Source organism: Sebastes fasciatus, chromosome 2 (genome assembly GCF_043250625.1).
Source record: "Sebastes fasciatus isolate fSebFas1 chromosome 2, fSebFas1.pri, whole genome shotgun sequence".
NCBI classification, from domain to species: Eukaryota; Metazoa; Chordata; class Actinopteri; order Perciformes; family Sebastidae; genus Sebastes; species Sebastes fasciatus.
Genome location: NC_133796.1, coordinates 43193677 through 43213763, shown reverse-complemented (window position 1 = coordinate 43213763; position 20087 = coordinate 43193677). Strand labels below are relative to the sequence as shown.

The 20087-nt window shown below is 50.9% G+C and overlaps 1 protein-coding gene across 9 annotated transcripts in view; it reads right to left on the bottom strand.

The window, feature by feature from the left end:
• Positions 1 to 20087, bottom strand: part of LOC141760937 (C-myc promoter-binding protein-like) — a 210316-nt gene that overhangs the window by 17916 nt on the left and 172313 nt on the right. The window lies entirely within an intron of this gene.

The window sequence follows — 20087 nt, the reverse complement described above, 5'->3', positions numbered from 1 at the left end:
AGCACAGTCCTGCTTGGCTAAAAAACGGAGCAAACAGCTAACGTTAGCTGTTAGCAGCCGGTGGGCAGCACAGTCCTGCTTGGCTAAATAACGGAGCAAACAGTTAACGTTAGCTGTTAGCAGCACAGTCCTGCTTGGCTAAATAACGGAGCAAACAGATAACGTCAGTTGTTAGCAGCCGATGGGCAGCACAGTCCTGCTTGGCTAAATAACGGAGCAGACAGCTAACGTTAGCTGTTAGCAGCCGATGGGCAGCACAATCCTGCTTGGCTATATAACGGAGCAAACAGCTAACGTTAGCTGTTAGCAGCCGGTGGGCAGCACAGTCCTGCTTGGCTAAATAACGGAGCAAACAGCTAACGTTAGTTATTAGCAGCCGATGGGCAGCACAGTCCTGCTTGGCTAAATAACGGAGCAGACAGCTAACGTTAGCTGTTAGCAGCCGATGGGCAGCACAGTCCTGCTTGGCTAAATAACGGAGCAAACAGCTAACGTTAGCTGTTAGCAGCCGGTAGGCAGCACAGTCCTGCTTGGCTAAATAACGGAGCAAACAGCTAACGTTAGCTGTTAGCAGCCCAGTCCTGCTTGGCTAAATAACGGAGCAAACAGCTAACGTTAGCTGTTAGCAGCCGGTAGGCAGCACAGTCCTTCTAGGCTAAATAACGGAGCAAAAAGCTAACGTTAGCTGTTAGCAGCCCAGTCCTGCTTGGCTAAATAACGGAGCAAACAGCTAACGTTAGCTGTTAGCAGCCGGTAGGCAGCACAGTCCTTCTAGGCTAAATAACGGAGCAAAAAGCTAACGTTAGCTGTTAGCAGCCCAGTCCTGCTTGGCTAAATAACGGAGCAAACAGCTAACGTTAGCTGTTAGCAGCCCAGTCCTGCTTGGCTAAATAATGGAGCAAACAGCTAACGTTAGCTGTTAGCAGCCGGTGGGCAGCACAGTCCTGCTTGGCTAAATAACGGAGCAAACACCTAACGTTAGTTGTTAGCAGCCAATGGGCAGCACAGTCCTGCTTGGCTAAATAACGGAGCAGACAGCTAACGTTAGCTGTTAGCAGCTGATGGGCAGCACAATCCTGCTTGGCTATGTAACGGAGCAAACAGCTAACGTTAGCTGTTAGCAGCTGATGGGCAGCACAATCCTGCTTGGCTATGTAACGGAGCAAACAGCTAACGTAAGCTGTTAGCAGCCGGTGGGCAGCACAGTCCTGCTTGGCTAAATAACGGAGCAAACAGCTAACGTTAGCTGTTAGCAGCCGGTGGGCAGCACAGTCCTGCTTGGCTAAATAACGGAGCAAACAGCTAACGTTAGCTGTTAGCAGCCGGTGGGCAGCACAGTCCTGCTTGGCTAAATAACGGAGCAAACAGTTAACGTTAGCTGTTAGCAGCCCAGTCCTGCTTGGCTAAATAACGGAGCAAACAGCTAACGTTAGCTGTTAGCAGCCGATGGGCAGCACAGTCCTGCTTGGCTATATAACGGAGCAAACAGCTGACGTTAGCTGTTAGCAGCCGGTGGGCAGCACAGTCCTGCTTGGCTAAATAACGGAGCAAACAGCTAACGTTAGCTGTTAGCAGCCCAGTCCTGCTTGGCTAAATAACGGAGCAAACAGCTAACGTCAGTTGTTAGCAGCCGATGGGCAGCACAGTCCTGCTTGGCTAAATAACGGAGCAAACAGCTAATGTTAGCTGTTAGCAGCCGGTGGGCAGCACAGTCCTGCTTGGCTAAATAACGGAGCAAACAGCTAACGTTAGCTGTTAGCAGCCCAGTCCTGCTTGGCTAAATAACGGAGCAAACAGCTAACGTCAGTTGTTAGCAGCCGATGGGCAGCCCAGTCCTGCTTGGCTAAATAACGGAGCAAACATCTAACGTTAGCTGTTAGCAGCCCAGTCCTGCTTGGCTAAATAACGGAGCAAACAGCTAACGTTAGCTGTTAGCAGCCGGTGGGCAGCACAGTCCTGCTTGGCTAAATAACGGAGCAAACACCTAACGTTAGTTGTTAGCAGCCGATGGGCAGCACAGTCCTGCTTGGCTAAATAACGGAGCAGACAGCTAACGTTAGCTGTTAGCAGCCGATGGGCAGCACAATCCTGCTTGGCTATGTAACGGAGCAAACAGCTAACGTTAGCTGTTAGCAGCCGGTGGGCAGCACAGTCCTTCTTGGCTAAATAACGGAGCAAACAGCTAACGTTAGCTGTTAGCAGCCGATGGGCAGCACAGTCCTGCTTGGCTATATAACGGAGCAAACAGCTGACGTTAGCTGTTAGCAGCCGGTGGGCAGCACAGTCCTGCTTGGCTAAATAACGGAGCAAACAGCTAACGTTAGTTGTTAGCAGCCGATGGGCAGCACAGTCCTGCTTGGCTAAATAACGGAGCAGACAGCTAACGTTAGCTGTTAGCAGCTGATGGGCAGCACAATCCTGCTTGGCTATGTAACGGAGCAAACAGCTAACGTTAGCTGTTAGCAGCCGGTGGGCAGCACAGTCCTGCTTGGCTAAATAACGGAGCAAACAGTTAACGTTAGCTGTTAGCAGCCCAGTCCTGCTTGGCTAAATAACGGAGCAGACAGCTAACGTCAGTTGTTAGCAGCCGATGGGCAGCACAGTCCTGCTAGGCTAAATAACGGAGCAAAAAGCTAACGTTAGCTGTTAGCAGCCCAGTCCTGCTTGGCTAAATAACGGAGCAAACAGCTAATGTTAGCTGTTAGCAGCCCAGTCCTGCTTGGCTAAATAACGGAGCAAACAGCTAACGTTAGCTGTTAGCAGCCGGTGGGCAGCACAGTCCTGCTTGGCTAAATAACGGAGCAAACACCTAACGTTAGTTGTTAGCAGCCGATGGGCAGCACAGTCCTGCTTGGCTAAATAACGGAGCAGACAGCTAACGTTAGCTGTTAGCAGCCGGTGGGCAGCACAGTCCTGCTTGGCTAAATAACGGAGCAAACAGCTAACGTTAGTTGTTAGCAGCCGGTAGGCAGCACAGTCCTTCTAGGCTAAATAACGGAGCAAAAAGCTAACGTTAGCTGTTAGCAGCCCAGTCCTGCTTGGCTAAATAACGGAGCAAACAGCTAACGTTAGCTGTTAGCAGCCCAGTCCTGCTTGGCTAAATAACGGAGCAAACAGCTAACGTTAGCTGTTAGCAGCCGGTGGGCAGCACAGTCCTGCTTGGCTAAATAACGGAGCAAACACCTAACGTTAGTTGTTAGCAGCCGATGGGCAGCACAGTCCTGCTTGGCTAAATAACGGAGCAGACAGCTAACGTTAGCTGTTAGCAGCTGATGGGCAGCACAATCCTGCTTGGCTATGTAACGGAGCAAACAGCTAACGTTAGCTGTTAGCAGCTGATGGGCAGCACAATCCTGCTTGGCTATGTAACGGAGCAAACAGCTAACGTAAGCTGTTAGCAGCCGGTGGGCAGCACAGTCCTGCTTGGCTAAATAACGGAGCAAACAGCTAACGTTAGCTGTTAGCAGCCGGTGGGCAGCACAGTCCTGCTTGGCTAAATAATGGAGCAAACAGCTAACGTTAGCTGTTAGCAGCCGGAGGGCAGCACAGTCCTGCTTGGCTAAATAACGGAGCAAACAGCTGACGTTAGCTGTTAGCAGCCGGTGGGCAGCACAGTCCTGCTTGGCTAAATAACGGAGCAAACAGCTAACGTTAGCTGTTAGCAGCCCAGTCCTGCTTGGCTAAATAACGGAGCAAACAGCTAACGTCAGTTGTTAGCAGCCGATGGGCAGCACAGTCCTGCTTGGCTAAATAACGGAGCAAACAGCTAATGTTAGCTGTTAGCAGCCGGTGGGCAGCACAGTCCTGCTTGGCTAAATAACGGAGCAAACAGCTAACGTTAGCTGTTAGCAGCCGGTGGGCAGCACAGTCCTGCTTGGCTAAATAACGGAGCAAACAGCTAACGTTAGTTATTAGCAGCCGATGGGCAGCACAGTCCTGCTTGGCTAAATAACGGAGCAGACAGCTAACGTTAGCTGTTAGCAGCCGATGGGCAGCACAGTCCTGCTTGGCTAAATAACGGAGCAAACAGCTAATGTTAGCTGTTAGCAGCCGGTGGGCAGCACAGTCCTGCTTGGCTAAATAACGGAGCAAACAGCTAACGTTAGCTGTTAGCAGCCGGTGGGCAGCACAGTCCTGCTTGGCTAAATAACGGAGCAAACAGCTAACGTTAGTTATTAGCAGCCGATGGGCAGCACAGTCCTGCTTGGCTAAATAACGGAGCAGACAGCTAACGTTAGCTGTTAGCAGCCGATGGGCAGCACAGTCCTGCTTGGCTAAATAACGGAGCAAACAGCTAACGTTAGCTGTTAGCAGCCGGTAGGCAGCACAGTCCTGCTAGGCTAAATAACGGAGCAAACAGTTAACGTTAGCTGTTAGCAGCCCAGTCCTGCTTGGCTAAATAACGGAGCAAACAGTTAACGTTAGCTGTTAGCAGCCCAGTCCTGCTTGGCTAAATAACGGAGCAAACAGCTAATGTTAGCTGTTAGCAGCCCAGTCCTGCTTGGCTAAATAACGGAGCAAACAGCTAACGTTAGCTGTTAGCAGCCGGTGGGCAGCACAGTCCTGCTTGGCTAAATAACGGAGCAAACACCTAACGTTAGTTGTTAGCAGCCGATGGGCAGCACAGTCCTGCTTGGCTAAATAACGGAGCAGACAGCTAACGTTAGCTGTTAGCAGCCGGTGGGCAGCACAGTCCTGCTTGGCTAAATAACGGAGCAAACAACTAACGTTAGTTGTTAGCAGCCGGTAGGCAGCACAGTCCTTCTAGGCTAAATAACGGAGCAAAAAGCTAACGTTAGCTGTTAGCAGCCCAGTCCTGCTTGGCTAAATAACGGAGCAAACAGCTAACGTTAGCTGTTAGCAGCCCAGTCCTGCTTGGCTAAATAACGGAGCAAACAGCTAACGTTAGCTGTTAGCAGCCGGTGGGCAGCACAGTCCTGCTTGGCTAAATAACGGAGCAAACACCTAACGTTAGTTGTTAGCAGCCGATGGGCAGCACAGTCCTGCTTGGCTAAATAACGGAGCAAACAGCTAACGTTAGCTGTTAGCAGCTGATGGGCAGCACAATTCTGCTTGGCTATGTAACGGAGCAAACAGCTAACGTTAGCTGTTAGCAGCCGGTGGGCAGCACAGTCCTGCTTGGCTAAATAACGGAGCAAACAGCTAACGTTAGCTGTTAGCAGCCGGTGGGCAGCACAGTCCTGCTTGGCTAAATAACGGAGCAAACAGCTAACGTTAGCTGTTAGCAGCCGATGGGCAGCACAGTCCTGCTTGGCTATATAACGGAGCAAACAGCTGACGTTAGCTGTTAGCAGCCGGTGGGCAGCACAGTCCTGCTTGGCTAAATAACGGAGCAAACAGCTAACGTTAGTTGTTAGCAGCCGATGGGCAGCACAGTCCTGCTTGGCTAAATAACGGAGCAGACAGCTAACGTTAGCTGTTAGCAGCCGATGGGCAGCACAGTCCTGCTTGGCTAAATAACGGAGCAAACAGCTAACGTTAGCTGTTAGCAGCCGGTAGGCAGCACAGTCCTGCTTGGCTAAATAACGGAGCAAACAGCTAACGTTAGCTGTTAGCAGCCCAGTCCTGCTTGGCTAAATAACGGAGCAAACAGCTAACGTTAGCTGTTAGCAGCCGGTAGGCAGCACAGTCCTTCTAGGCTAAATAACGGAGCAAAAAGCTAACGTTAGCTGTTAGCAGCCCAGTCCTGCTTGGCTAAATAACGGAGCAAACAGCTAACGTTAGCTGTTAGCAGCCGGTAGGCAGCACAGTCCTTCTAGGCTAAATAACGGAGCAAAAAGCTAACGTTAGCTGTTAGCAGCCCAGTCCTGCTTGGCTAAATAACGGAGCAAACAGCTAACGTTAGCTGTTAGCAGCCCAGTCCTGCTTGGCTAAATAATGGAGCAAACAGCTAACGTTAGCTGTTAGCAGCCGGTGGGCAGCACAGTCCTGCTTGGCTAAATAACGGAGCAAACACCTAACGTTAGTTGTTAGCAGCCGATGGGCAGCACAGTCCTGCTTGGCTAAATAACGGAGCAGACAGCTAACGTTAGCTGTTAGCAGCTGATGGGCAGCACAATCCTGCTTGGCTATGTAACGGAGCAAACAGCTAACGTTAGCTGTTAGCAGCTGATGGGCAGCACAATCCTGCTTGGCTATGTAACGGAGCAAACAGCTAACGTAAGCTGTTAGCAGCCGGTGGGCAGCACAGTCCTGCTTGGCTAAATAACGGAGCAAACAGCTAACGTTAGCTGTTAGCAGCCGGTGGGCAGCACAGTCCTGCTTGGCTAAATAACGGAGCAAACAGCTAACGTTAGCTGTTAGCAGCCGGTGGGCAGCACAGTCCTGCTTGGCTAAATAACGGAGCAAACAGTTAACGTTAGCTGTTAGCAGCCCAGTCCTGCTTGGCTAAATAACGGAGCAAACAGCTAACGTTAGCTGTTAGCAGCCGATGGGCAGCACAGTCCTGCTTGGCTATATAACGGAGCAAACAGCTGACGTTAGCTGTTAGCAGCCGGTGGGCAGCACAGTCCTGCTTGGCTAAATAACGGAGCAAACAGCTAACGTTAGCTGTTAGCAGCCCAGTCCTGCTTGGCTAAATAACGGAGCAAACAGCTAACGTCAGTTGTTAGCAGCCGATGGGCAGCACAGTCCTGCTTGGCTAAATAACGGAGCAAACAGCTAATGTTAGCTGTTAGCAGCCGGTGGGCAGCACAGTCCTGCTTGGCTAAATAACGGAGCAAACAGCTAACGTTAGCTGTTAGCAGCCCAGTCCTGCTTGGCTAAATAACGGAGCAAACAGCTAACGTCAGTTGTTAGCAGCCGATGGGCAGCCCAGTCCTGCTTGGCTAAATAACGGAGCAAACATCTAACGTTAGCTGTTAGCAGCCCAGTCCTGCTTGGCTAAATAACGGAGCAAACAGCTAACGTTAGCTGTTAGCAGCCGGTGGGCAGCACAGTCCTGCTTGGCTAAATAACGGAGCAAACACCTAACGTTAGTTGTTAGCAGCCGATGGGCAGCACAGTCCTGCTTGGCTAAATAACGGAGCAGACAGCTAACGTTAGCTGTTAGCAGCCGATGGGCAGCACAATCCTGCTTGGCTATGTAACGGAGCAAACAGCTAACGTTAGCTGTTAGCAGCCGGTGGGCAGCACAGTCCTTCTTGGCTAAATAACGGAGCAAACAGCTAACGTTAGCTGTTAGCAGCCGATGGGCAGCACAGTCCTGCTTGGCTATATAACGGAGCAAACAGCTGACGTTAGCTGTTAGCAGCCGGTGGGCAGCACAGTCCTGCTTGGCTAAATAACGGAGCAAACAGCTAACGTTAGTTGTTAGCAGCCGATGGGCAGCACAGTCCTGCTTGGCTAAATAACGGAGCAGACAGCTAACGTTAGCTGTTAGCAGCTGATGGGCAGCACAATCCTGCTTGGCTATGTAACGGAGCAAACAGCTAACGTTAGCTGTTAGCAGCCGGTGGGCAGCACAGTCCTGCTTGGCTAAATAACGGAGCAAACAGTTAACGTTAGCTGTTAGCAGCCCAGTCCTGCTTGGCTAAATAACGGAGCAGACAGCTAACGTCAGTTGTTAGCAGCCGATGGGCAGCACAGTCCTGCTAGGCTAAATAACGGAGCAAAAAGCTAACGTTAGCTGTTAGCAGCCCAGTCCTGCTTGGCTAAATAACGGAGCAAACAGCTAATGTTAGCTGTTAGCAGCCCAGTCCTGCTTGGCTAAATAACGGAGCAAACAGCTAACGTTAGCTGTTAGCAGCCGGTGGGCAGCACAGTCCTGCTTGGCTAAATAACGGAGCAAACAGTTAACGTTAGCTGTTAGCAGCCCAGTCCTGCTTGGCTAAATAACGGAGCAGACAGCTAACGTCAGTTGTTAGCAGCCGATGGGCAGCACAGTCCTGCTAGGCTAAATAACGGAGCAAAAAGCTAACGTTAGCTGTTAGCAGCCCAGTCCTGCTTGGCTAAATAACGGAGCAAACAGCTAATGTTAGCTGTTAGCAGCCCAGTCCTGCTTGGCTAAATAACGGAGCAAACAGCTAACGTTAGCTGTTAGCAGCCGGTGGGCAGCACAGTCCTGCTTGGCTAAATAACGGAGCAAACACCTAACGTTAGTTGTTAGCAGCCGATGGGCAGCACAGTCCTGCTTGGCTAAATAACGGAGCAGACAGCTAACGTTAGCTGTTAGCAGCCGGTGGGCAGCACAGTCCTGCTTGGCTAAATAACGGAGCAAACAGCTAACGTTAGTTGTTAGCAGCCGGTAGGCAGCACAGTCCTTCTAGGCTAAATAACGGAGCAAAAAGCTAACGTTAGCTGTTAGCAGCCCAGTCCTGCTTGGCTAAATAACGGAGCAAACAGCTAACGTTAGCTGTTAGCAGCCGGTGGGCAGCACAGTCCTGCTTGGCTAAATAACGGAGCAAACACCTAACGTTAGTTGTTAGCAGCCGATGGGCAGCACAGTCCTGCTTGGCTAAATAACGGAGCAGACAGCTAACGTTAGCTGTTAGCAGCTGATGGGCAGCACAATCCTGCTTGGCTATGTAACGGAGCAAACAGCTAACGTTAGCTGTTAGCAGCTGATGGGCAGCACAATCCTGCTTGGCTATGTAACGGAGCAAACAGCTAACGTAAGCTGTTAGCAGCCGGTGGGCAGCACAGTCCTGCTTGGCTAAATAACGGAGCAAACAGCTAACGTTAGCTGTTAGCAGCCGGTGGGCAGCACAGTCCTGCTTGGCTAAATAATGGAGCAAACAGCTAACGTTAGCTGTTAGCAGCCGGAGGGCAGCACAGTCCTGCTTGGCTAAATAACGGAGCAAACAGCTGACGTTAGCTGTTAGCAGCCGGTGGGCAGCACAGTCCTGCTTGGCTAAATAACGGAGCAAACAGCTAACGTTAGCTGTTAGCAGCCCAGTCCTGCTTGGCTAAATAACGGAGCAAACAGCTAACGTCAGTTGTTAGCAGCCGATGGGCAGCACAGTCCTGCTTGGCTAAATAACGGAGCAAACAGCTAATGTTAGCTGTTAGCAGCCGGTGGGCAGCACAGTCCTGCTTGGCTAAATAACGGAGCAAACAGCTAACGTTAGCTGTTAGCAGCCGGTGGGCAGCACAGTCCTGCTTGGCTAAATAACGGAGCAAACAGCTAACGTTAGTTATTAGCAGCCGATGGGCAGCACAGTCCTGCTTGGCTAAATAACGGAGCAGACAGCTAACGTTAGCTGTTAGCAGCCGATGGGCAGCACAGTCCTGCTTGGCTAAATAACGGAGCAAACAGCTAATGTTAGCTGTTAGCAGCCGGTGGGCAGCACAGTCCTGCTTGGCTAAATAACGGAGCAAACAGCTAACGTTAGCTGTTAGCAGCCGGTGGGCAGCACAGTCCTGCTTGGCTAAATAACGGAGCAAACAGCTAACGTTAGTTATTAGCAGCCGATGGGCAGCACAGTCCTGCTTGGCTAAATAACGGAGCAGACAGCTAACGTTAGCTGTTAGCAGCCGATGGGCAGCACAGTCCTGCTTGGCTAAATAACGGAGCAAACAGCTAACGTTAGCTGTTAGCAGCCGGTAGGCAGCACAGTCCTGCTAGGCTAAATAACGGAGCAAAAAGCTAACGTTAGCTGTTAGCAGCCCAGTCCTGCTTGGCTAAATAACGGAGCAAACAGCTAACGTTAGCTGTTAGCAGCCGGTGGGCAGCACAGTCCTGCTTGGCTAAATAACGGAGCAAACAGTTAACGTTAGCTGTTAGCAGCCCAGTCCTGCTTGGCTAAATAACGGAGCAAACAGTTAACGTTAGCTGTTAGCAGCCCAGTCCTGCTTGGCTAAATAACGGAGCAAACAGCTAATGTTAGCTGTTAGCAGCCCAGTCCTGCTTGGCTAAATAACGGAGCAAACAGCTAACGTTAGCTGTTAGCAGCCGGTGGGCAGCACAGTCCTGCTTGGCTAAATAACGGAGCAAACACCTAACGTTAGTTGTTAGCAGCCGATGGGCAGCACAGTCCTGCTTGGCTAAATAACGGAGCAAACAGCTAACGTTAGCTGTTAGCAGCTGATGGGCAGCACAATTCTGCTTGGCTATGTAACGGAGCAAACAGCTAACGTTAGCTGTTAGCAGCCGGTGGGCAGCACAGTCCTGCTTGGCTAAATAACGGAGCAAACAGCTAACGTTAGCTGTTAGCAGCCGGTGGGCAGCACAGTCCTGCTTGGCTAAATAACGGAGCAAACAGCTAACGTTAGCTGTTAGCAGCCGATGGGCAGCACAGTCCTGCTTGGCTATATAACGGAGCAAACAGCTGACGTTAGCTGTTAGCAGCCGGTGGGCAGCACAGTCCTGCTTGGCTAAATAACGGAGCAAACAGCTAACGTTAGTTGTTAGCAGCCGATGGGCAGCACAGTCCTGCTTGGCTAAATAACGGAGCAGACAGCTAACGTTAGCTGTTAGCAGCTGATGGGCAGCACAATCCTGCTTGGCTATGTAACGGAGCAAACAGCTAACGTTAGCTGTTAGCAGCCCAGTCTTGCTTGGCTAAATAACGGAGCAAACAGCTAACGTTAGCTGTTAGCAGCCGGTGGGCAGCACAGCCCTGCTTGGCTAAATAACGGAGCAAACAGTTAACGTTAGCTGTTAGCAGCCCAGTCCTGCTTGGCTAAATAACGGAGCAAACAGCTAACGTTAGCTGTTAGCAGCCGGTGGGCAGCACAGTCCTGCTTGGCTAAATAACGGAGCAAACAGCTAACGTCAGTTGTTAGCAGCCGATGGGCAGCACAGTCCTGCTTGGCTAAATAACGGAGCAGACAGCTAACGTCAGTTGTTAGCAGCCGATGGGCAGCACAGTCCTGCTAGGCTAAATAACGGAGCAAAAAGCTAACGTTAGCTGTTAGCAGCCCAGTCCTGCTTGGCTAAATAACGGAGCAAACAGCTAATGTTAGCTGTTAGCAGCCCAGTCCTGCTTGGCTAAATAACGGAGCAAACAGCTAACGTTAGTTGTTAGCAGCCGATGGGCAGCACAGTCCTGCTTGGCTAAATAACGGAGCAGACAGCTAACGTTAGCTGTTAGCAGCTGATGGGCAGCACAATCCTGCTTGGCTATGTAACGGAGCAAACAGCTAACGTTAGCTGTTAGCAGCCGGTGGGCAGCACAGTCCTGCTTGGCTAAATAACGGAGCAAACAGTTAACGTTAGCTGTTAGCAGCCCAGTCCTGCTTGGCTAAATAACGGAGCAGACAGCTAACGTCAGTTGTTAGCAGCCGATGGGCAGCACAGTCCTGCTAGGCTAAATAACGGAGCAAAAAGCTAACGTTAGCTGTTAGCAGCCCAGTCCTGCTTGGCTAAATAACGGAGCAAACAGCTAATGTTAGCTGTTAGCAGCCCAGTCCTGCTTGGCTAAATAACGGAGCAAACAGCTAACGTTAGCTGTTAGCAGCCGGTGGGCAGCACAGTCCTGCTTGGCTAAATAACGGAGCAAACACCTAACGTTAGTTGTTAGCAGCCGATGGGCAGCACAGTCCTGCTTGGCTAAATAACGGAGCAGACAGCTAACGTTAGCTGTTAGCAGCCGGTGGGCAGCACAGTCCTGCTTGGCTAAATAACGGAGCAAACAGCTAACGTTAGTTGTTAGCAGCCGGTAGGCAGCACAGTCCTTCTAGGCTAAATAACGGAGCAAAAAGCTAACGTTAGCTGTTAGCAGCCCAGTCCTGCTTGGCTAAATAACGGAGCAAACAGCTAACGTTAGCTGTTAGCAGCCCAGTCCTGCTTGGCTAAATAACGGAGCAAACAGCTAACGTTAGCTGTTAGCAGCCGGTGGGCAGCACAGTCCTGCTTGGCTAAATAACGGAGTAAACACCTAACGTTAGTTGTTAGCAGCCGATGGGCAGCACAGTCCTGCTTGGCTAAATAACGGAGCAGACAGCTAACGTTAGCTGTTAGCAGCTGATGGGCAGCACAATCCTGCTTGGCTATGTAACGGAGCAAACAGCTAACGTTAGCTGTTAGCAGCTGATGGGCAGCACAATCCTGCTTGGCTATGTAACGGAGCAAACAGCTAACGTAAGCTGTTAGCAGCCGGTGGGCAGCACAGTCCTGCTTGGCTAAATAACGGAGCAAACAGCTAACGTTAGCTGTTAGCAGCCCAGTCCTGCTTGGCTAAATAACGGAGCAAACAGCTAACGTTAGCTGTTAGCAGCCGGTGGGCAGCACAGTCCTGCTTGGCTAAATAACGGAGCAAACACCTAACGTTAGTTGTTAGCAGCCGATGGGCAGCACAGTCCTGCTTGGCTAAATAACGGAGCAGACAGCTAACGTTAGCTGTTAGCAGCCGGTGGGCAGCACAGTCCTGCTTGGCTAAATAACGGAGCAAACAGCTAATGTTAGTTGTTAGCAGCCGGCAAAAAGCTAACGTTAGCTGTTAGCAGCCCAGTCCTGCTTGGCTAAATAACGGAGCAAACAGCTAACGTTAGCTGTTAGCAGCCCAGTCCTGCTTGGCTAAATAACGGAGCAAACAGCTAACGTTAGCTGTTAGCAGCCGGTGGGCAGCACAGTCCTGCTTGGCTAAATAACGGAGCAAACACCTAACGTTAGTTGTTAGCAGCCGATGGGCAGCACAGTCCTGCTTGGCTAAATAACGGAGCAGACAGCTAACGTTAGCTGTTAGCAGCTGATGGGCAGCACAATCCTGCTTGGCTATGTAACGGAGCAAACAGCTAACGTTAGCTGTTAGCAGCTGATGGGCAGCACAATCCTGCTTAGCTATGTAACGGAGCAAACAGCTAACGTAAGCTGTTAGCAGCCGGTGGGCAGCACAGTCCTGCTTGGCTAAATAACGGAGCAAACACCTAACGTTAGTTGTTAGCAGCCGATGGGCAGCACAGTCCTGCTTGGCTAAATAACGGAGCAGACAGCTAACGTTAGCTGTTAGCAGCCGATGGGCAGCACAATCCTGCTTGGCTATGTAACGGAGCAAACAGCTAACGTTAGCTGTTAGCAGCTGATGGGCAGCACAATCCTGCTTGGCTATGTAACGGAGCAAACAGCTAACGTAAGCTGTTAGCAGCCGGTGGGCAGCACAGTCCTGCTTGGCTAAATAACGGAGCAAACAGCTAACGTTAGCTGTTAGCAGCCGGTGGGCAGCACAGTCCTGCTTGGCTAAATAATGGAGCAAACAGCTAACGTTAGCTGTTAGCAGCCGGTGGGCAGCACAGTCCTGCTTGGCTAAATAACGGAGCAAACAGTTAACGTTAGCTGTTAGCAGCCCAGTCCTGCTTGGCTAAATAACGGAGCAAACAGCTAACGTTAGCTGTTAGCAGCCGATGGGCAGCACAGTCCTGCTTGGCTATATAACGGAGCAAACAGCTGACGTTAGCTGTTAGCAGCCGGTGGGCAGCACAGTCCTGCTTGGCTAAATAACGGAGCAAACAGCTAACGTTAGCTGTTAGCAGCCCAGTCCTGCTTGGCTAAATAACGGAGCAAACAGCTAACGTCAGTTGTTAGCAGCCGATGGGCAGCACAGTCCTGCTTGGCTAAATAACGGAGCAAACAGCTAATGTTAGCTGTTAGCAGCCGGTGGGCAGCACAGTCCTGCTTGGCTAAATAACGGAGCAAACAGCTAACGTTAGCTGTTAGCAGCCGGTGGGCAGCACAGTCCTGCTTGGCTAAATAACGGAGTAAACACCTAACGTTAGTTGTTAGCAGCCGATGGGCAGCACAGTCCTGCTTGGCTAAATAACGGAGCAGACAGCTAACGTTAGCTGTTAGCAGCTGATGGGCAGCACAATCCTGCTTGGCTATGTAACGGAGCAAACAGCTAACGTTAGCTGTTAGCAGCTGATGGGCAGCACAATCCTGCTTGGCTATGTAACGGAGCAAACAGCTAACGTAAGCTGTTAGCAGCCGGTGGGCAGCACAGTCCTGCTTGGCTAAATAACGGAGCAAACAGCTAACGTTAGCTGTTAGCAGCCCAGTCCTGCTTGGCTAAATAACGGAGCAAACAGCTAACGTTAGCTGTTAGCAGCCGGTGGGCAGCACAGTCCTGCTTGGCTAAATAACGGAGCAAACACCTAACGTTAGTTGTTAGCAGCCGATGGGCAGCACAGTCCTGCTTGGCTAAATAACGGAGCAGACAGCTAACGTTAGCTGTTAGCAGCCGGTGGGCAGCACAGTCCTGCTTGGCTAAATAACGGAGCAAACAGCTAATGTTAGTTGTTAGCAGCCGGCAAAAAGCTAACGTTAGCTGTTAGCAGCCCAGTCCTGCTTGGCTAAATAACGGAGCAAACAGCTAACGTTAGCTGTTAGCAGCCCAGTCCTGCTTGGCTAAATAACGGAGCAAACAGCTAACGTTAGCTGTTAGCAGCCGGTGGGCAGCACAGTCCTGCTTGGCTAAATAACGGAGCAAACACCTAACGTTAGTTGTTAGCAGCCGATGGGCAGCACAGTCCTGCTTGGCTAAATAACGGAGCAGACAGCTAACGTTAGCTGTTAGCAGCTGATGGGCAGCACAATCCTGCTTGGCTATGTAACGGAGCAAACAGCTAACGTTAGCTGTTAGCAGCTGATGGGCAGCACAATCCTGCTTAGCTATGTAACGGAGCAAACAGCTAACGTAAGCTGTTAGCAGCCGGTGGGCAGCACAGTCCTGCTTGGCTAAATAACGGAGCAAACACCTAACGTTAGTTGTTAGCAGCCGATGGGCAGCACAGTCCTGCTTGGCTAAATAACGGAGCAGACAGCTAACGTTAGCTGTTAGCAGCCGATGGGCAGCACAATCCTGCTTGGCTATGTAACGGAGCAAACAGCTAACGTTAGCTGTTAGCAGCTGATGGGCAGCACAATCCTGCTTGGCTATGTAACGGAGCAAACAGCTAACGTAAGCTGTTAGCAGCCGGTGGGCAGCACAGTCCTGCTTGGCTAAATAACGGAGCAAACAGCTAACGTTAGCTGTTAGCAGCCGGTGGGCAGCACAGTCCTGCTTGGCTAAATAATGGAGCAAACAGCTAACGTTAGCTGTTAGCAGCCGGTGGGCAGCACAGTCCTGCTTGGCTAAATAACGGAGCAAACAGTTAACGTTAGCTGTTAGCAGCCCAGTCCTGCTTGGCTAAATAACGGAGCAAACAGCTAACGTTAGCTGTTAGCAGCCGATGGGCAGCACAGTCCTGCTTGGCTATATAACGGAGCAAACAGCTGACGTTAGCTGTTAGCAGCCGGTGGGCAGCACAGTCCTGCTTGGCTAAATAACGGAGCAAACAGCTAACGTTAGCTGTTAGCAGCCCAGTCCTGCTTGACTAAATAACGGAGCAAACAGCTAACGTCAGTTGTTAGCAGCCGATGGGCAGCACAGTCCTGCTTGGCTAAATAACGGAGCAAACAGCTAATGTTAGCTGTTAGCAGCCGGTGGGCAGCACAGTCCTGCTTGGCTAAATAACGGAGCAAACAGCTAACGTTAGCTGTTAGCAGCCGGTGGGCAGCACAGTCCTGCTTGGCTAAATAACGGAGCAAACAGCTAACGTTAGTTATTAGCAGCCGATGGGCAGCACAGTCCTGCTTGGCTAAATAACGGAGCAGACAGCTAACGTTAGCTGTTAGCAGCCGATGGGCAGCACAGTCCTGCTTGGCTAAATAACGGAGCAAACAGCTAATGTTAGCTGTTAGCAGCCGGTGGGAAGCACAGTCCTGCTTGGCTAAATAACGGAGCAAACAGCTAACGTTAGCTGTTAGCAGCCGGTGGGCAGCACAGTCCTGCTTGGCTAAATAACGGAGCAAACAGCTAACGTTAGTTATTAGCAGCCGATGGGCAGCACAGTCCTGCTTGGCTAAATAACGGAGCAGACAGCTAACGTTAGCTGTTAGCAGCCGATGGGCAGCACAGTCCTGCTTGGCTAAATAACGGAGCAAACAGCTAACGTTAGCTGTTAGCAGCCGGTAGGCAGCACAGTCCTGCTAGGCTAAATAACGGAGCAAAAAGCTAACGTTAGCTGTTAGCAGCCCAGTCCTGCTTGGCTAAATAACGGAGCAAACAGCTAACGTTAGCTGTTAGCAGCCGGTGGGCAGCACAGTCCTGCTTGGCTAAATAACGGAGCAAACAGTTAACGTTAGCTGTTAGCAGCCCAGTCCTGCTTGGCTAAATAACGGAGCAAACAGTTAACGTTAGCTGTTAGCAGCCCAGTCCTGCTTGGCTAAATAACGGAGCAAACAGCTAATGTTAGCTGTTAGCAGCCCAGTCCTGCTTGGCTAAATAACGGAGCAAACAGCTAACGTTAGCTGTTAGCAGCCGGTGGGCAGCACAGTCCTGCTTGGCTAAATAACGGAGCAAACACCTAACGTTAGTTGTTAGCAGCCGATGGGCAGCACAGTCCTGCTTGGCTAAATAACGGAGCAGACAGCTAACGTTAGCTGTTAGCAGCCGGTGGGCAGCACAGTCCTGCTTGGCTAAATAACGGAGCAAACAGCTAACGTTAGTTGTTAGCAGCCGGTAGGCAGCACAGTCCTTCTAGGCTAAATAACGGAGCAAAAAGCTAACGTTAGCTGTTAGCAGCCCAGTCCTGCTTGGCTAAATAACGGAGCAAACACCTAACGTTAGTTGTTAGCAGCCGATGGGCAGCACAGTCCTGCTTGGCTAAATAACGGAGCAAACAGCTAACGTTAGCTGTTAGCAGCTGATGGGCAGCACAATTCTGCTTGGCTATGTAACGGAGCAAACAGCTAACGTTAGCTGTTAGCAGCCGGTGGGCAGCACAGTCCTGCTTGGCTAAATAACGGAGCAAACAGCTAACGTTAGCTGTTAGCAGCCGGTGGGCAGCACAGTCCTGCTTGGCTAAATAACGGAGCAAACAGCTAACGTTAGCTGTTAGCAGCCGATGGGCAGCACAGTCCTGCTTGGCTATATAACGGAGCAAACAGCTGACGTTAGCTGTTAGCAGCCGGTGGGCAGCACAGTCCTGCTTGGCTAAATAACGGAGCAAACAGCTAACGTTAGTTGTTAGCAGCCGATGGGCAGCACAGTCCTGCTTGGCTAAATAACGGAGCAGACAGCTAACGTTAGCTGTTAGCAGCTGATGGGCAACACAATCCTGCTTGGCTATGTAACGGAGCAAACAGCTAACGTTAGCTGTTAGCAGCCCAGTCTTGCTTGGCTAAATAACGGAGCAAACAGCTAACGTTAGCTGTTAGCAGCCGGTGGGCAGCACAGCCCTGCTTGGCTAAATAACGGAGCAAACAGTTAACGTTAGCTGTTAGCAGCCCAGTCCTGCTTGGCTAAATAACGGAGCAAACAGCTAACGTTAGCTGTTAGCAGCCGGTGGGCAGCACAGTCCTGCTTGGCTAAATAACGGAGCAAACAGCTAACGTCAGTTGTTAGCAGCCGATGGGCAGCACAGTCCTGCTTGGCTAAATAACGGAGCAGACAGCTAACGTCAGTTGTTAGCAGCCGATGGGCAGCACAGTCCTGCTAGGCTAAATAACGGAGCAAAAAGCTAACGTTAGCTGTTAGCAGCCCAGTCCTGCTTGGCTAAATAACGGAGCAAACAGCTAATGTTAGCTGTTAGCAGCCCAGTCCTGCTTGGCTAAATAACGGAGCAAACAGCTAACGTTAGTTATTAGCAGCCGATGGGCAGCACAGTCCTGCTTGGCTAAATAACGGAGAGGACAGCTAACGTTAGCTGTTAGCAGCTGATGGGCAGCACAATCCTGCTTGGCTATGTAACGGAGCAAACAGCTAACGTTAGCTGTTAGCAGCCGGTGGGCAGCACAGTCCTGCTTGGCTAAATAACGGAGCAAACAGTTAACGTTAGCTGTTAGCAGCCCAGTCCTGCTTGGCTAAATAACGGAGCAGACAGCTAACGTCAGTTGTTAGCAGCCGATGGGCAGCACAGTCCTGCTAGGCTAAATAACGGAGCAAAAAGCTAACGTTAGCTGTTAGCAGCCCAGTCCTGCTTGGCTAAATAACGGAGCAAACAGCTAATGTTAGCTGTTAGCAGCCCAGTCCTGCTTGGCTAAATAACGGAGCAAACAGCTAACGTTAGCTGTTAGCAGCCGGTGGGCAGCACAGTCCTGCTTGGCTAAATAACGGAGCAAACACCTAACGTTAGTTGTTAGCAGCCGATGGGCAGCACAGTCCTGCTTGGCTAAATAACGGAGCAGACAGCTAACGTTAGCTGTTAGCAGCTGATGGGCAGCACAATCCTGCTTGGCTATGTAACGGAGCAAACAGCTAACGTTAGCTGTTAGCAGCTGATGGGCAGCACAATCCTGCTTGGCTATGTAACGGAGCAAACAGCTAACGTAAGCTGTTAGCAGCCGGTGGGCAGCACAGTCCTGCTTGGCTAAATAACGGAGCAAACAGCTAACGTTAGCTGTTAGCAGCCGGTGGGCAGCACAGCCCTGCTTGGCTAAATAACGGAGCAAACAGTTAACGTTAGCTGTTAGCAGCCCAGTCCTGCTTGGCTAAATAACGTAGCAAACAGCTAACGTTAGCTGTTAGCAGCCGGTGGGCAGCACAGTCCTGCTTGGCTAAATAATGGAGCAAACAGCTAACGTTAGCTGTTAGCAGCCGGTGGGCAGCACAGTCCTGCTTGGCTAAATAACGGAGCAAACAGTTAACGTTAGCTGTTAGCAGCCCAGTCCTGCTTGGCTAAATAACGGAGCAAACAGCTAACGTTAGCTGTTAGCAGCCGATGGGCAGCACAGTCCTGCTTGGCTATATAACGGAGCAAACAGCTGACGTTAGCTGTTAGCAGCCGGTGGGCAGCACAGTCCTGCTTGGCTAAATAACGGAGCAAACAGCTAACGTTAGCTGTTAGCAGCCCAGTCCTGCTTGGCTAAATAACGGAGCAAACAGCTAACGTCAGTTGTTAGCAGCCGATGGGCAGCACAGTCCTGCTTGGCTAAATAACGGAGCAAACAGCTAACGTTAGCTGTTAGCAGCCGGTGGGCAGCACAGTCCTGCTTGGCTAAATAACGGAGCAAACAGCTAACGTTAGTTGTTAGCAGCCGATGGGCAGCACAGTCCTGCTTGGCTAAATAACGGAGCAGACAGCTAACGTTAGCTGTTAGCAGCCGATGGGCAGCACAGTCCTGCTTGGCTAAATAACGGAGCAAACAGCTAATGTTAGCTGTTAGCAGCCGGTGGGCAGCACAGTCCTGCTTGGCTAAATAACGGAGCAAACAGCTAACGTTAGCTGTTAGCAGCCGGTGGGCAGCACAGTCCTGCTTGGCTAAATAACGGAGCAAACAGCTAACGTTAGTTATTAGCAGCCGATGGGCAGCACAGTCCTGCTTGGCTAAATAACGGAGCAGACAGCTAACGTTAGCTGTTAGCAGCCGATGGGCAGCACAGCCCTGCTTGGCTAAATAACGGAGCAAACAGCTAACGTTAGCTGTTAGCAGCCGGTAGGCAGCACAGTCCTGCTAGGCTAAATAACGGAGCAAAAAGCTAACGTTAGCTGTTAGCAGCCCAGTCCTGCTTGGCTAAATAACGGAGCAAACAGCTAACGTTAGCTGTTAGCAGCCGGTGGGCAGCACAGTCCTGCTTGGCGAAATAACGGAGCAAACACCTAACGTTAGTTGTTAGCAGCCGATGGGCAGCACAGTCCTGCTTGGCTAAATAACGGAGCAGACAGCTAACGTTAGCTGTTAGCAGCTGATGGGCAGCACAATCCTGCTTGGCTATGTAACGGAGCAAACAGCTAACGTTAGCTGTTAGCAGCCGGCGGGCAGCACAGTCCTGCTTGGCTAAATAACGGAGCAAACAGCTAACGTTAGCTGTTAGCAGCCGGTGGGCAGCACAGTCCTGCTTGGCTAAATAACGGAGCAAACAGTTAACGTTAGCTGTTAGCAGCCCAGTCCTGCTTGGCTAAATAACGGAGCAAACAGTTAACGTTAGCTGTTAGCAGCCCAGTCCTGCTTGGCTAAATAACGGAGCAAACAGCTAATGTTAGCTGTTAGCAGCCCAGTCCTGCTTGGCTAAATAACGGAGCAAACAGCTAACGTTAGCTGTTAGCAGCCGGTGGGCAGCACAGTCCTGCTTGGCTAAATAACGGAGCAAACACCTAACGTTAGTTGTTAGCAGCCGATGGGCAGCACAGTCCTGCTTGGCTAAATAACG